We start from the raw sequence: 15,312 nt of genomic DNA, 5'->3' as shown, positions 1-15,312 counted from the left end.
AAGAAAACATGCCCAGGGGAGACTGTTAGAGACAGAAGACTCAATGTAAAATCGGAAAAGATTCATATAACAGACTAGTAGAGCATATCCTACAATATGATGCCGTAAATCGATGAGTCGATTACGGGCATGGATTCCATAGTGCATAATTTTTAGAGTGATTAATCAATTAATGTTAATATGAAAGCTTGGATATTGATTGCTATTCCACTACTAGTTAATATGAATAAGATGTGTATTTGCGTTTGAGTGATACCGGTATCAAATCAGTTATGGTATACATATTACATGGTGGACGTATGTCTAATATTTTTGTACATTGCAAACATGAGCGGAAATGTATAATAATCATTCCAATATAGTGATATAAACCATAAAAATCACAAATAATTATGATTATATTAGAAACTTTCTGGAGGAAGTACATTGAAAATGGGCATTCTATAGAAAAAAAATAATTTATTTCTATTACAGCGTTGTTATTGGAAAGTTTCTAAATTCCATCCTCCAACTTTATGCTCTTTAATAGAGAGGGATTACTCTATTGCATTATCAATATAGAAATATTTTTAAAACATGTTTGATACTAAACCACTGCAAATTGAATAAAACTTCTTATATTTTTTCTTACATTTATTTCATCATAATGAACATTGGTAGAAAAAGTATTTCATACAAACGTACTAACTACTGAAATATTCATGGTTATACGTGCTAAATATTGCAGTTCAAAAACTTACTATTGCATCTTCAAACGTTTTCTATGTCAAAAGTAACAACAGTAACACTCACGTTCTAAGGGCCTTTAACTAGTTCATCTAATAAATTATTTTCCTAATTAACACTCTCTTGAACATACTACATACATAGCAATATATCATTCATTCCGCAATGAACTGCCAAATTGAAACGCTACAACATTTCGCGCCAAAAAAAGGTGCAATAATCTAAAAATTACCCAATAAATTATACCACAACCATTAAATAAATAAAACACACATAAAAATAATACTGAAAATAAATACCTTTAAGGTTTATGCACTCGAACACAACAATTGCTGTTAAATTTTTCGACAAACCACAAATTTCAAATACTCACTAACCTCTCAATAGCCCTAGAAACTTGGACGGCTTTGGGTTGTTGGTTATAAGTGAGTGAGTGAGTGTGGCAAACAAGGGGTTGAACGCAAAGTAAAATTCGAACAACAAAACATTCCACTAAACAAATTGAAAATATGTATTTTGTAGTAAAACATTAATGAAATGAAAAATAAATATTCATACATTCATACACAAACAATAAACTTTACGTTTTATCACATCCAACCATCCATCCATCAGTACAAACACCCACCCACTGCCTACGATTTAATCAGTTGCATATTCAACACGCCACATATAAAAATTCACCACACACTCTACACTTACTACTACATTTACACTTGTCCAGTTAACAGGAAGTAAAAAAGAGAGAAAGAAAGAAAGTGAGAGAAATTGCATAGAGGGCAAGTGAGAATTATCACACTTCCAATGCATGCTCCTGTCACCGTTATTTATTAGAGCTACATATAATTTCATGTCTAAACTCTCTCTTTCTCTGCTGGCTCTCATTTTCTGACTGGATTCGTTCGGTGACGATTGAACGATAGCGTCATATACATAGAAGACATATATACTAACTTATTTCTATCTACCTATATACATAAGTACTTATGTATGTAAATATGTTTGTTCTACCTTCATCATTAGCATGCTTGTGTCAGACTGTTCTTGAGTTTCTTTTCTTAATTTTTCATTCTTTTTTTGTTTTGTTGAGACAACAACATTTTACATATTGCAACATAAACCCCCCGGTCGTATGAAGAAATAAGGTTAAAAATCGAAATCAATAAAAAATTATTGGACTGATCTAAAATTAGACATACGCAAGAGAGTATTATATTGTCTACCATTATTTTTGTTTTTGGGCCCCAAACCCTCATCTTTCAGAAAAAAGAAAATTAACCATTCAAACGAACCCTCCCCCCAAATACTCACTACAACCGATATGTATCTACAAGAGTACAAATAAACAAACTCAACAAAACTACAAGTAGTAAATAGAAATGAAAACTTGACTATTAACCCATATTGACTTAAGAAGGTTGACTTTTACCACGAACATTATAAAAACCGTTAAATTTAAATTACTCACTAAATCGTCTATAATTGGTTAAATTAAAAAGAGTTAATGTTGTTCGTTTTAGGTTAAATGAAAATTATCATTAAAGGTCGCAATTTGAGGATATATTTAAATCGTTAAATTATTGGGTGAGTTGAGGAGTTTGTAGGCATAATATATTTAATTTAGTTTATTTTAATTTTGTTAAGGGGATATATTTTACTTTGCGTACAATATGAACCTACATTACTATTTAAAGTACTTCTGTCCTTATTTCATAAGTTTGAAAAATCCGGGAAGTTGATTAGTACAAACTCAATATACCCTACCCTGTACCTGGTGTATGATATAAAAATATCAAATGCTAAATCCTAGAAGATTTTCACTGAACTCTACAGATGCTCTATATTCACATGAATCATGTCGGTAATCCTCTATTTCCACTCAGAATACGTACCATCATCTAACCTCAGACTTGCTCATTTTGATGAAGCTTCGCGTCCTTCTCTCGTTTGTGCCAGCCCATAGAATCATTGTAGTTTTACCTTGAGTTCACTTTTTTTAAAGCGAGTACTTTCATTCTTTCGTTGCCGATTACTCCCGAGTGGCTTGGTATCCAAATGATGCACAGCTTTCGTACAATCCAATGCGGTCTTAGATTTATATAGTCTGATACAGTCGTATGATTTTGCCGAATGATTTTTTTAAATTTATTACCACGATTTCTCCCAGAGGTATGGTTTGCATCATATGGGTACCAGTCCACTCGGGAGTTGTCGACAAAGAAAAGGCGAATGTAATAGCTTTAAAGGGAAGGAGCTCGAGGTAGTTAACCTGACAAACGCAAAACCATTCGACGCAACAATAATAAATAATGAAATGGTGGGTAGAACCACAAAGATCCTATGGGGTGACCCTAAAGAGAGCAAGACGAGAAATCTCCTCAAAATGAGCAAGTCCGAGGTTAGTATGCGGATTCAGACGAATGAGGACAGCGAAACTCTAGAGAACTTTCTTTGCCACTGTCAGGCATTCGTCGAAGTTAGATCCAAGCATCTAGGTAGTGATATTATTCTGGAAATAACATTCCTGATTAACACTGATTGGAAAATTCTTAGGAATTACGTCCAGGAAACTGAGTTTCTGAACACTGAAAAATAATACATTCAGTTTTTTTCCATGAAAATGAGCGTACAACAGGCCCTATAGTGGCCCAGGTGTATTTCTTCGGATTTGATGTAGTATATAACATCTTATCAACTTAACCTAACCTACCACGATTTAATATTTATTTGATTTATCAGGCTGATTTTCGGAATAGAACACAAGCCCTCATAAAGTTTTGAGACAATTTCCTAGAACCAATCATTTACGTCGTTTGTCCTTCGTCCATCCAGTATACAAGGCTTACTGGGCATTCTACAGATTCAAATTTTGAAAATTATAATAAATAATTTGGTTCACAGCTTGAAATCGGTCCATTATTTCAACGAACCCTTTGAATAGGGCTTTTTTGGTTATAATTACGTAAAATATAATAATAGAGCTTCGTATCTCTACCAAAATGTGCACAATTTGGGTTAGGATTCAACCATAGCTCCCTTCATAAAATTGCTTGATAATCCATAATTTCATTATAAACAAATGTAAATCTTTTCTGGTTCCCTAGTCCAAATATAAAGCCTATATAAAACAATCATCATAAATGGTTTGTTACAAAAAAAAATTAAATTTAAAATATACTCATAATAGGTCCCAGTTCGACTATATTTTCTTACTTGTTTTAGGTAAATGTTAAACCTTAGAGTAATTTTCTGAAGGTCATTACGAAAAGGGCACGAGTCACAATTTTTAAAAAATTTATTACTTATCCAATTATTTAAAACACAAATATCGGTTGAAAACTTGTTTGAAAAGGGCATCAGTTCAAGAACTTTATATCAAAATAACTGTATCTATTGACTTATATGTTTTTAGATCCATAGAATTTGTTTACACAAAACATTTTTTTGTTCCTAATATTTTCGAAATGACAGGTTCAGTTGTTGTGTCAAAATATAGTTATTCCAAACAAACTTTATTAATGGAAAATTCTTGTGGAAATTCAGCACTACAGCTCTTTCTTTGTGGGCCCTTCAATAGATATAAGCTATGTATAGACGGTTGTCAGATCTTACATCATTGGTAGAAAAATATTCAGAATGTCTAACAACAGTGTGAACTTACAATTTTTGTCTTTGTATTGTAAAACAATAATATTGATAACAATTTTTCATTCACGTGTATTGTCATTACATTACCAGATCTGTCAACGTTGTAAGATCTGACAACCGTGTATATATACATAGCTATATAACTATATGAAATGGCTCAAATCAGGGAACAGATAAGAATGCCGGTATCAATCATAACGGGACTCTGTACAATTGGCAATCACGCGAGAAGAATGGGTCTCGAATATAACGACTATTGTAGGAGTTATAATAATGAGGAGGAAGAGTAACAATACCTCATTTCCTCTGCTATTGCCCATCATTCAATGAAACCAGCCGGTTTGTGAATCAAACCAGCTGGAAGTAGAGAGTAATACTTAAATGGATTCCTACGATCACTAGGTTATCACAATGGGACCACAACTACAAACATTACAAACATTATAAGTTATTTTATATGATGCTGCTCTTAATCAGTTTGAAATAGACAAAAGTCTGAATAATCTTTTTTATCGGATTTTTAAGTTTTTCCTAATTTAAAATTTTTTAACTTTTTTACATTCGCATTTTGGAATTGTCAACGTTCTCAAGCCTATGGTGTGTTCAATATCGAAAATACTTTCAGAAAAGTATTTCTCTGAACAGTAAAGAAAATATATATTCAACTAAGTCTAATATATGTAAATCAACTTTACTATCAAATTACAAAATTTTGTATATGTATGTATATAACTAAGATTTATAAGATGTTAGAATATATTCAATATTTTAGAGATATGTATGTATGTAAGTACTCTAAGAATAAATGATGTATTATGTAAGCATGTAAATTTATTTGGGAAAAAGGTAACGTGTTGGAAAGTCTAGTGTTTAGGTGTTTTGAAAACTATTTTAAATGTGACTTATTTAAAAACAAAAGAAATACGTATATACTGTCCATACTAATGTGGCCAGGCGCTGTGTTAAAATTAATTAATTAACTATAATTTTGTTCTACTTGTTTTTATTTAAATGGTTATGAATTGGATGAATTTATTATTTATTTGTTTTTAATACAAATATTTAAACAAAAAAAATGCCTTTTACTCACCTGCTTTGCTTAGTCTGTGAATTTTGAATGTTTTCTTTTAAACCTTGGATCGAAAGAAAAATTTTTAAGGGGATTTTGTTGTTTGTTTGATTTGTTTTTTTATTTTTTTATTTTATGCTTCGTTCTAGCTTTTCCTTATTTGTCTAAGACGTTGCGCGTTTTTTTTATTTAATTTTATTTTTGTTGATTTTTGAATAAATGCTTTGCTTTGTTTTAATGGTTGTATGCGTTAGAATGTAATTGAAATTTAAGCATTTCATTCCATTTAGTAACTATCTATATTGGGTTTTAGATTTTTCTATAATTTGGAGATGTTGTTTATTATCTTTATACATCGGTGACCGGCGAGAACACACAATTGTAACAAAAAAGAATATTTATTTAATATTTTTATTAATTGTAGGTGCAAATTTCATAACGCTGAAAAAAAAGATTTGTATATAAATATTTTAAACATACGATTATTTACACCATTTTCAACTGTGACATTAAAGTTTTCATATCCACCATCATGAATGGGTGGGGGTATATTGATATATGATATATGTCCGTCTGTTCGTCCGTTTGTCTGTTGAAAGTACGATGGGGACGAATTGATACTATCTCTCATATAACATTCCTAGGCTCCGTGCAAACCATCTTGCAGAAAATCCGTTTATTGACAATAAATCATTCAAAAACGAAAGAATTGAGAAGAAATTCGACTAAAATACATCTTGTGAAATATTCAATAATTCATATTCTGTTGAGTCCGATCCATAAAAAATCGATCTTACACCAAAAATAATAGAAATATTTGAAATAAATCTATATGAAAAACTTTAAAAACCCGATTGTATTATGCCAGTCTTGTAGTAAATGAGCGATATATACTCGGCAATTAATCATTCCATAAACTAATCTCCAGGCTAGTATATGGACCTGTCGATTACTATTGTAATTAATGACTAACCTATCGGCTAGTCTATTGACCAGTTTATGGACTATTCTTTTGTCTAGTATATTGAATTATCTTTGGAATAATGTATTGATTAATTCACTGACTAGACTACTGGTCTTTAGATTAGTCTATCTTACACGATTTTATTGATTAGAAAGACTTTTCTATTGATTCAGCTTTAGTCTAGTTTATTGAACAGTCTATTGACTACACTAGTCTATGGAAAAGTCTACGGGCTATACTATAGACTACTCTATTGGCTATTCTAACTACGGTTGTAGTTTCATCAATTTTCTATTGACTTATCCATTCACTAGTCTATTGGCTGATTCATTGACTGGTATATTAAGTGGTCAATCGTCTTGTCTATTGACTAGAATAGTATAGTAACTAGTATGTTTACTGATCTGTGAATTACTTAAGAACCCGCTAAAGGATCAACAAGACACATCCGTGCTGGGCGATATGTGGGAGAACTAAAGGCATGAAATGGGGTCTTGGTCCTTCTAAGACAAATTGGTTTTATAAAAGTGCAATTAGACCAATTCTAGCTTATGCTTCAATAATCTGGTGGACTGCTTTAGACAAAACGTGTAATATCAAATTACTACAGGAAGTTCAGCTTACATTCTGCTTGGGTATAAGTGGTGCCATGTGTACTACTTCAATCAAAGCTCTAGAAACGTTGCTATATATTCCACCCATTGAAACATATTTAAGATATGAGGCGGTGCTTAGAACCGAACGGCTCTTTACTTAAGGCGAACTGGCGTAAAGCGGTAACAGGACACATCATCAATATATACTGAACACATTGGAAGCTTATACACAATCATCGGACGTGCCTGATCGCATACCAGACGCAGAATATGTCGGAAATTTTGAAACGCTGATCACAGATAGAATGTCTAGGTCAAACGAAACATTAGAGCAAATACCAATAGGAATCGGTTGTTACATGGATGGCTCTAAATTGGGGGACAAAGTGGGCCTGGGATCTATATTGAAAACCCAGAAACTGAAATATACCACCGTTTACCTAATCATAACACAAGCTTCAATGCAGAAGTCGAAGCAATAACGGAATGCTTTAATTGGATTAGAATAAATATGGCGCCCATAGCGCTAAATATATTTACCGACAGCCATAAGGCAATTAGGGCGATATCAGGTGATAGAATTAAATCTAAGACCCTATTGGATTGTAAGAAACCTTTAACTGAATACTCTCCCAGAGGTAAGGTTTACATCATATGGGTACCAGGCCACTCGGTAGTTGTAGGCAACGAAAGGGCGAATTGGATGTGCGGATTCAGACGAATGTAAAGCATGTGGAGAGAACAGTGCAACTCTGGAGCGCTTTCTTTGCCACTGTCAGGCATTCGTAGAAGTTACATCCAAGTATCTTGGAAGTGATGTTGTTCTGGAAATAACATTCCTGACTAACACTGATTGGAAGATTATTAGGAATTACTAACACTGATTGGAAAAATTAGGAATTAATTATACCAGAATTTTAGAGCATATTTTTGGTGGCCCGATTTCAACTCATGTTATGACCAAATAATATCAAAATACGTGCCCATAATTTGACAATTGACCACTTCCTAAGATATCGTCGTTTATGCAAAGTATTTAAACCAGGAATGGTCTATATCACAAAGACTTTTTTTGTATTAATGAACTCGTTTATGCTTACAAGTGTAAATAGTGTAAAATTTAATCATGATATCTGCCCAATCAATGTATTAATGAGTGTTTAAACTGTGTTTCGGAGGTCCATGGGGGCTAGGTGAACCTATTCAGACGCCTATTTCTACCGGTAAAGGCTCTGCATGCTTTTAACAGACAGTTTAAGGGACATAGATAGGCCGTCTTACCAAATTAACACCAAACTGTTTATAATTTTTCAATATCATCCGTTGTCAAATTATATACATACGACAACACTATGTAATGTTGACAACATTGCAAGAATTCGTTGTCGAAATCTAAATTTTATACACATGCGTTGTCTAAATGTTAACAATAGTGGTAAGCTCACTATTGACAAACAATCCGTTGCCAATACTGAGCATTTGATAATATTTAGACAACGTTGCGTTGTCAACATTACATAGTGTTGTCGTACGTATGTATATACTTTGACAACGGATGTTATTGAAAAATTATAAACTCTTTAGTATCAATATGGTAACGGGCGTGTATATTTCTTTTTCCCGCTGTGTAATGTTGGTCTACGACCAATATTTCTATGTGTTAGGAATGAAATAAGAAAACCTATGTACGTACCCCAGACACCCCCCAAATATCTATATAAATAACAACAATTATCCTTAAACAGTCAAATCAATTATTGCAAAATTTATAAGGTATTTAGAAAATTACATAGACATAGTTTCTTACTTATTTTTCATAGACTCACAAATATACATATGATACCTAAAATAAATCGTTTAAACATACATTGTCTAAGATAAATTAAATTTCATACAAATTTACCGAAAACATTGAATTTCCTTTGTCTCGTATAATATCAGCCTAAAAGTATACATTACAATTATACTTTTAATTTTTCTTATTTGTAACTGTAAAGGATAGTCTAATATTAACAATGTATGTGTGACACATATTCTTGACCTAGTGAAAATATGCAAACAAACAACAAGAAATAATTTCATCAAAAAAAAAAAAAACGGATACAAAAAACATTCTTTGTCACAATTGGAAATGGTGTATGTATGTGTGAGTGTAGATTTAATTAAAAATACAATCTTTTATAAGCAGTTTTTTTGTTGTTGTTGCTGCTGCTGTGTATGTGTTTTTTACATATAAATATTGATAAATATTTATTTGTTTTTGTTTTTCTTGTTTTTACAGAGTTTTGAATTGCGAAAGATTATATCACATTTCTTGTTGTTGTAATATTTTAAACAACAACAATAATAATATTCATATGAGTTTTTGAAAATTTTTTTTAGTCCTTTGGTAAGCGATTTTATTTCTGTGATTATACATGCTTGTTTAATGTTTTATCAACAACATCAATATTGATGTCGAAGTTGCCGTCGACAACGTCATCGTTGTCGTCGCAGTTGCTGTTGGCGTTACCGTAAGTTTAAACGTTGACGTCGTCATGTATTCCCTATAAAGCCACTGACATACATTTCACTTGTTCACCAAGAAGAACCATTAACAATGAGACACAAACTCAAACTTGTACGAAAATAATCGTCATTTGTCATACAATACATATTCATGTACATACATACAAACATACGCTCTTAACATTAATGCTCCTGTTAAAAAAAAAAATAAAATAAAACTCACATAGATACTACATAAGTTGTTTTCAATGTATGCGTGAGCGTAATGTACGTATGAGTAATATTGTTTATATATAATTTTGTGTGTATGTGCGCCTTGTACACTACGCACTTCTGTACAGCGCATCGAGAGGAGTTTTATACGAAACCAACAAAAAAACTTATGTGCGAGTTTTTTTTTTCTTTTTGTGTTCCTCTATTTTCTTGTAAACTTTTTTTTGAAGCTCTACGAAATGGTTCAACAATCCTACGAGAAAAATTATCAACATTTACCATACATATTTATATGTATGGGATATATACATACATATATATGTTTTAAATGTAAGTGTAATTATATAGTGCAGGGATGGTAGTATTATACTATTCTAAAACACCACGTTATATTTGTCCAATTCATAATCGAAGTTGTAACGTGCTAAGCGTTGTAATTCAACACATTCTACAACTGTAATAACAATGTTGGTAGTATTAGGGGATTGAACATTTTGAGATATATTTCCATTGATAAAGATTGTGTCGTATATGAAATGGCCAATATCGGCCAACAGTCATAAATACATTATTATTAACGGGCCACATTTGACCCAATCTCATATATATTGTGACCTTCTGAAAATAACTTTACATTAAGATCAGACTTTAAAATAAAAGTACAGGGATGAACATTGTATAAAACGTTCTACACCAATTCTTTCAATAAAGTAATCACTCTTTCAACTTTTGTACGGAGAGAACTGTAAAACGCCAGCACATTTTTGGACCAGTACGGATCCAAGACTTATGACTTATGCAGTGCATTGTGTATGAAAGGGAATAGTGTTCGTGAACATTTGATTTAAATCTTTTCACATCGAAAGTGTCGGGGTATAGACTGCAGGAAGTTTGTTTTACGGGGGCTAGGTTAAATGGTGGACCTATATTGCTCATTTTTATTATCCAACCATAGAGTATATTCAGAATCCTAGTTCCGTCGTGCTTTTAACAGACAGATTGACGAACATGGATAGACGTTTTAAATTCTAATAAGGTCGCAGAATAATGTCGAACTACGACAAATATTTCTATGTGTTAGGATTGGAATACGAAAACCCAGGTGAAAAAAACAATTACACTTAATCGATCCAACCAATAATTGTAAAATTTAGAAGTTATTTGCATCATTACACAGAGAGTACACACGACCAATAAAGGGCCTGCGAAGCATACCGCGCTTCACTAGTAACAGTATAAAACTTGTTAATCTCAAGTGCCCCTTTCTTAACGCCCATAGAAATGGCATTCTGAAAATATGATCCAAAAATACCTATATTAATATCATCATCAATTTATTCCCGTCACTGAACAATTTTTTATTAAAATGGATTAAAAAACGGGCGTGGAATAAATCGCCGTTTATCATTTAAGCTCTACACCACTATAATGGGAAGGGTAGGTCGCATTCTACAATTATTTCCTCTGTTAAATGAGATATGTTTGTCTGTCCGTCGACGTAAACCTTGTAATTCAATGGTTTGGCCTAAGGACGAATCCAATTACAGTGGACGTCCAATAGTACGTATACTCTTTATTACGAATATCCAATAATACGAATGGCAAAATTGTTGCATTGTCTACTTTATAGTACGAATAAAGTCACAATTTTTCTGTTCGATAGTACGAATAACGCATTTTTTATGGGAATTTTGGTTTTATTTATGTATGAATGAAGTTTTTATTATGTTTTTATTTTATTATTTCGGTATCATTCACCTTAAGCTCAGTAATTTTTAAGTTTTTTTGTATTTATTACAAGTGTTTTGTATTTTTAAAAATCCTATACACACAATTTACTGCATGTATATTTACAAATCAACAATTATTTAGTGTTATTAATTTATTTTATTGGAATTTTGATGACCCAAGAGAAGAAATTAAATTGGATGATAACGCCAATGAGGAAAGTATTTTATAAGTTCCCGACAATAACTCTGCTGAGAACAATATTGAAGCCTCAAAAGTGCTGTTATTGAAAAAGCCGTAAGAATCATTTTACAATGTAATAAACATCGATGTTAAATGATGGATTTTTTAATAAGTAAAATTATATTTATATACATATGTATGTATGAACTGTTAATTTTGAAAGTAGTGTGACTCCACATTCCAAACAATGGGTTTAAGGATAACTTTTCTAATTTTTAAGAGAAAATTATAAATTAGAGAATTGTGGTATATTCCATTCAAGTTTCTAATAAAAGTTTTATGTAATCTGAACATTTTAATACATTTTAGAACACATATGTAAATTGCAAATTGTCTTTGGCACACATCTTTTTAAAAACATTAAAATTTTAAAACTTCTACATATATCTTATTTCAACCATTGGACTCACGATACTTTCAAAATTAACAATTCATATACGTAAATATGTCCCTTTTATGCCTGTTTATGTACAAGAAATTTGTTTAAAATAATACACATTTATTATATTTTGTTCCGTTATGTAATTTTTCATGAAAAATATAACAAAAATAAATAAAATCCAATATTTTATGTGTATTATTTGAATTTAAACATACAAAATGTGTTGTTCAATAATACGAATTTTTCGGTATTACGAAAGGGCCTGACACTATATAATTCGTACTAGTGGACGTCCACTGTAATTGTGTTTAAAATCGGTTTATGATTTCACATAGACACCACACAGCTGGATTCCCCAAATTGGGTTTTGGAGTTCATAATTATGTTTTACACTAATACTCCTGCATAAATCATATATACAATGTTCTATAAACTTCACATTTTCTTAATGATCGGTCCCTATTTAAAAGATCCGTATTATTCCACAAATTACATTGCTCATAAATTCTGATTAGGAAATTCTAAGGAAATTTTGATTTCTTGAAGATTGGACAATACTTTCTTTCATAGACCGCTATAAAAGGTTATCCACCAAAATATTGTCCATATAAAGGAGCTTGATAGCGACCTAGGCGTATTTTGTATATCCTCCTTTCGACCTTATCTAAATTATGTAAACCTTGGTCTACGATAGAAAGAAGTCTCCGTTATAGGTCATTTGCGAAACATAAATCCCAAAAAAATATTTTTTTTTTTAATTTTTCTCATAAAAAAGGTAAATTTCGGAACATCATAAAGGCAACATATCCGGTAAATAGGACCAAAATGTTTTGCGTTTCAGAAAAATATATAATTGATTTATGTTCTTAAAGAAATTCTTATTTTTATAAACAAAGTTTTAAGTCAACTTTCGCCCTAAAAACTGCAAAAATCTGTCAGTTTTTGAGTGTTAAAATTCAAAATTACGACCGATATTTTTAAGAAAGTTGTACAAGGTTATCATGTTTTTTCATGATCTATCTAAGTACTTTTGCAAAATCTTGAAATCGGAAGCTAAACAAAAAGATAGTAGGCGTTTTTACATGGTGAAGGTGCCCTACTTCTACCCAAGGTACCGCTTTTTATTTGACCAGACAAGCCGTTTTTAAATGCCTGATATAAATTCCAAAAAAGTTCAATTCTGCTACACTATACGCAATTGACTTTAACGTTTATAACTTGAACTAAGTATTACGGGAATGGATTCAGTTTTGATCCATTAAGTGCCTTCTTCCGAAAAATACCATAACATTCTTAAATCTGAAACCTTTTTCGGTATTATGAATGAACAGAAATATAAAAGTTTTTTAACAACTTTAATCGTTTTTCTAAATTTTGAAAAATATCGGTGCATTATTGGACCACACTAGGCCTTTTCCGAAATTCATTTTATTATATAAACGACGCTTTAAATGTTGAAGTATTTGCTATAAGCGTATATTGCACTAACATTGGTCCATAATAGACCCCAATAGTCAAACCTTGAATGTTCTATTAATTTAATTTCAAGTTGTTCGATTTTTGTCTATAATAAAACTATAAATAAGTACTAAGATCCTGCAAAAAACATTTTTAAGTAATTTTATACTAAATCGAAATTGTTTTGTGGAATTTCCATCCCTGAACTATAATCATTAACTTTATTTTCTATATATACATACTTATACATATTTATATATGTATGTATGTATATAATTTAATATTAATGTATATGTAGGTTGATATGTATGTTAGAATGTGTAGTCAGTAAGAATTTTTGACAAAAACTTTTCAACATCCGTTGGAAAAAGAAAAAGTTTTCTTCATTTTTCATGTTTTTTTTCGATAAAAAGACATCAATCGATATATGCCGCTTAATAAAATTTTCTTTCAGATTTCTTTTTATACAAAAACACAAAGTGTTTTTTTTAAGAAATAATTTAAATTTGTTTATAACATTTTTAATTTTACTATAAAAAAAATAAATTTGTTTTTAATAAATAATTTTTTATTTTCTTTAAAAAAATAAAATTTTCTCGCTTTTTTTCTTATTCAAAATCACTCCATTTTTCTGTATCTATAACAGCAAATACGTGTGTTTTTGCCGTTTTTTTTTTCTTTATTCATAACACTTTTTCACTACCGTTATTTTAACAAGGGAAAAAATTAAAATTTCAGCGTGTATGTATATTCTTAACCCGATTTTTCTATATGTATTTTTTTTTTCTTATATACCTTTTTCTTCTTAATTTTCGTACAAATTTCGTTATATTTTAGTTGTAGTTGTAATTTAAATACATTTATAATTAATTTGGTGGGTTAAATTTGGATATTTTTCTCTTTTTTTATAACATCATCTTTAACATTTTGAATTTATTTATTTAATAATTTTCTTTTATTTTTTTGTGATATTTTTTTATAAATAATTTTTAAGAATTTTCTTTATTTTTATAATATTTTAAGCACCAATTATAATTCCGACGTATACACCTTTTTTTCTTCGATTTCTATACTTCGTCTAAACTTCTTTGCAACTATATATTTAATTTTCTTCTCTATCTATAACAACGTATAAATACGATTTTTTCTTCTTTTGCTGCTCATCTAATTTAATACACCAAAAAACGAAAAAAAGAAGCAGAACTTTTTTGAAAAAAAAAGAAACTAGTAAGAAGAAAATTGTGTGTGTGTATTATATTTTGTAGTTGGCTGGTTTGTTGGTATGTGTTATGTTTTTCTTTTATTTTATATATTTTTTTATTATTTTGTTTCAAATATTTTTATCAACCCAATTGTGCGGCACTTTTAGCCAGTTTTTTATTAAACGCCGTTTTCCAACTAACTACCCTTAAAGAACTGATTTGTTGGCCCCATGTTGGTTGCTTGTTAAACCCCGAAAATGTGAAAAATGATTACCATGTTTCGTGTTTGACAAATTCACCACTTTGTGCTCAGTATCTGCCATTTAGTTTGTTACTCTTTGGCCCTCCATGTATTTGATACACATTTATAATCAATGAAAATATACCGTTCTTTTCTTTAGCGCCCGCGCTATTGACACTTGATAACTATCAACCAACCTTTGGCAAATACTCTCTACTACTCTGTTTTCTCTACTTTTGTGGAAAATTTGGTGTAAGTCTAGTAAAAAACAAGATTCCATTACTATTTGAGACACACAAGGAAAAGTAAACAGAAAAAAAACAGTATTTTGTCT

At 30.8% G+C, this 15,312-nt stretch overlaps 1 protein-coding gene across 6 annotated transcripts in view; it reads right to left on the bottom strand.

The window, feature by feature from the left end:
* Positions 1–14,938, bottom strand: part of LOC119607870 (ERC protein 2-like) — a 54,515-nt gene extending 39,577 nt beyond the window's left edge. Inside the window, exons 1-2 of one of the 6 annotated variants that reach the window (XM_037961987.1) lie at positions 14,884–14,938; positions 5,465–5,884 (exon numbers count right to left, since the gene is read on the bottom strand). The gene's annotated coding sequence lies outside the window, so the exon portion shown is untranslated. Of the gene's footprint in view, positions 1–5,464; positions 5,885–9,175; positions 9,676–14,330 lie in introns of those variants that run through there. The other 5 variants (XM_037961984.1, XM_037961986.1, XM_037961985.1 and 2 more) reach the window with 5 other exon arrangements.
* Positions 14,939–15,312: the final 374 nt, after the last annotated feature.

The sequence above is a fragment of the Lucilia sericata genome, unplaced genomic scaffold (genome assembly GCF_015586225.1).
Source record: "Lucilia sericata isolate MDLA Ls3-8-SP2 unplaced genomic scaffold, ASM1558622v1 Contig000756F_arrow, whole genome shotgun sequence".
Lineage (NCBI taxonomy): Eukaryota > Metazoa > Arthropoda > Insecta > Diptera > Calliphoridae > Lucilia > Lucilia sericata.
The sequence above is the reverse complement of the archived record's forward strand: the minus strand, read 5'-3'. Positions and strand labels throughout refer to the sequence as shown.